Source organism: Bos indicus, chromosome 19, assembly GCF_029378745.1.
Source record: "Bos indicus isolate NIAB-ARS_2022 breed Sahiwal x Tharparkar chromosome 19, NIAB-ARS_B.indTharparkar_mat_pri_1.0, whole genome shotgun sequence".
Lineage (NCBI taxonomy): Eukaryota > Metazoa > Chordata > Mammalia > Artiodactyla > Bovidae > Bos > Bos indicus.
The window spans coordinates 56,943,630-56,946,715 of NC_091778.1; positions in this window are offsets into that span (position 1 = coordinate 56,943,630).

Sequence of the window (3,086 nt, forward strand, 5' to 3'; positions counted from 1 at the left end):
CCCCTCCTCTAGCTCATCTTCACCTCAGAACTACACATTTGCTTTGTCGCAGACTTGAACAGGCTTCCCCAGACTTTCACGCGGCTGGGTCTCTCCCGTCCTCAGCTCTCAGGCTGTCTATCTCCTCGGCAAGACCAGCCCTGTCCACCTCATCTAAAATGGCATTCTCACCACCCCCAGTCACTCCATCCTCAGTGCAGTCCACTAAATAAAAGAATTTCAAATAATAAGATCTATTTACTTGGTTAATGTTGATGTCTCCCACTAGCTTATCGGTTCCTTGAGGGCCATGACTCAGCATACTCCCCGGTATAGCCCCCGTGCCTGACAGTGTCTGGAAAATTATTAAATATTTATCAGATGGATGGATATATTCATGAAGAAGAGAGTGAAAACCAAAACCATTTACCCCCCCCTACAATCAGACCATTCACAGAGAACCCAAACTACATCTTACTGCCCACATTAACTTAACTTCGCGATGCTGGTTCTTCATCAGCATCTTTTACTATTCCCAACTGTCCAGTCCAGAAAGCGGGTTTGAATATCAACAACTAGCTTGTTCACTGAGATTTTTTGAGTTTCCCTGCCTTGCCCTTTCTGCTAATTTTGACTGTTGTGCAGTGGTTTGTATCAAGTCTTAATCAAAACCCTGAACTAAGAGACTCATCTTAAACCAAACTTCCAATTCTCAATAAATTGTGACCTTACTGTCTCTCTGAGGCACTGCCCAGGCTTTGCCAAGCAGCAGTCACCCTTACTGAGTAAGCAATCAACTCAGATTTGTTTAGTCAGCAGATTATGTTGGTGATATTAGAGAGCCAGCTTTGTGTTTTTTTTTTAAATAATTTTTCTTTTAATTGGAGTATATTGGCTTTATTATGAAATGTTAGTTTCTGTTGCACAAGAGAGTCAGCTCTCATTTTTTTTTTAATTGGAGGCTGATTACTTTAAAATATTGTGGTGGTTTTTGCCATACATTGACATGAATCAGCCATGGGTGTACATGTGTTCCCCATCCTGAACCCCCGCTTCCCACCTCCCTCCCCATCCCATCCCTCAGGGTCATCCCAGTGCACCAGCCCTGAGCACCCTGTCTCATGCATCGAACCTGGACTGGCGATCTAGTTCACATTTGATAATACACATGTTTCAATGCTATTCTCTCAAACCATCCCACCCTCGCCTTCTCCCACAGAGTCCAAAAGTCTATTCTTTATATCTGTGTCTCTTTTGCTGTCTCGCATATAGGGTCATCGTTACTATCTTTCTAAATTCCATATATATGCACTAATATACTGTATTGGTGTTTTTCTTTCTGACCTAACCTCTCTGTCTAAAATAGGCTCCGGTTTCACCACCTCATTAGAACTGATTCAAATGCATTCTTTTCAATAGTTGAGTAATACTCCATTGTGTATATGTACCACAGCTTTCTTATCCATTTGTCTGCTGATGGACATCTAGGTTGCTTCCATGTCCTGGCTATTGTTAACAGTGCTGAGATGAACATTGGGGTACAAGTATATCTTTCGATTCTTGTTTCCTGGGTATGTAGGCCCAGCAGTGGGATTGTTGGGTTGTATGGCAATTCTGTTTCCAGTTTTTAAGGAATCTCCACACTGTTCTCCATAGTGGCTTTGAGAGCCTGCTTTTACACAAAAGGAATACACAGTAGCCAGACTAAACAGTGTGATGCCTGGGGGCATAAAAAACAGCAGGGGTTATCTGAGACTTCTGCCCAGGTACATTGGAGTCTGAGATAAAAGGAACAATCAGTACTCAAGATCTTGTCTCTACTTAAAATTTTGCTATTTTACTCATCGCAGATTTTCCTACATTTTTATTTTTTTAATGTCTTATTATACTACTACTAACTGTGACTACGGATCCATGAAATTAAAAGACGCTTACTCCTGGGAAGGAAAGTTATGACCAACCTAGACAACATATTAAAAAGCAGAGACATCACTTTGTCAACAAAGGTCGGTCTAGTCAAGGCTATGGTTTTCCCAGTGGTCATGTATGGATGTGAGAGTTGGACTATAAAGAAAGCTGAGAGCAGAAGAATTGATGCTTTTGAACTGTGGTGTTGCAGAAGACTCTTGAGAGTCCCTTGGACTCCAAGGAGATCAAACCAGTCAACCGTAAAGGAAATCAACTCTGAATATTCATTGCAAGGACTGATGCTGAAGCTGAAGCTTCAATACTCTGGCCACCTGATGCGAAGAGTCAACTCATTGGAAAGGACCCTGATGCTGGGAAAGATAGAAGGCGGGAGAAGGGGAGGGCAGAGAATGAGATGGTTGGATGGAATCACCGACTGCATGGACATGAGTCCGAGCAAGCTCTGGGAGTTGGTGATGGACAGAGAAGGCTGGCGTGCTGCAGTCCATGGGGTCGCAAGGAGTCGACAGGACTGAGCGACCGAACTGAAGCCCACACCCACAACCCATAATAAATGCGGGGTCGGGGGAACGCTAGCTATCTCACACTCTGCTTCCCCGCCGCCTTCGCCTTTGGCAGCAGAGATGCTATTATCTTAACAAGTGATGGCTGGAGCCTCTCCTCAGTGCGACCTTTTGTCCCCGTCCTTTTGGTTCCACTCTTGGAGGGTTTTGGAAAAAACCCTACAACCTCCCCGAGCCATCTCAAGAAGGCCCGGGTCACCCGCTGCAGCCCTGGAGACCCCCTCCCCCTCTCACGTCCCGGGAGGACACGGCGCGCGGACCCGGAAGCGGCGGCGCGGGCGGGTCCCGGGGCGCAGGCGCAGTCGTCCTCAGACGCGTGGTCCCGCCCCTTCCCAACCCCCCGGCGAAGCTGTGTGGGCGCGCGGGCGGCCTTTTTCCGCCCCGTGGGACCGCCTGACGAGGGAGGGCCGGGTTGCTGAGAGCGTCTCGGTTCCCCCCGCACCACCACCACCACCTGGGCAATTCCTTGACCTTCTTCCGGGGTCCGCTTGTCAAGGGGCTGCTCTGAGGCGCCACTGGCCGAGAACAGGGGACTCGCCCGCCCCGGCGGCGCCCACAGCGGCACAGCCGCCGCCTCACGCCCTGTCCGCGGTCGGTCACGCGCCTTGGGGCCGC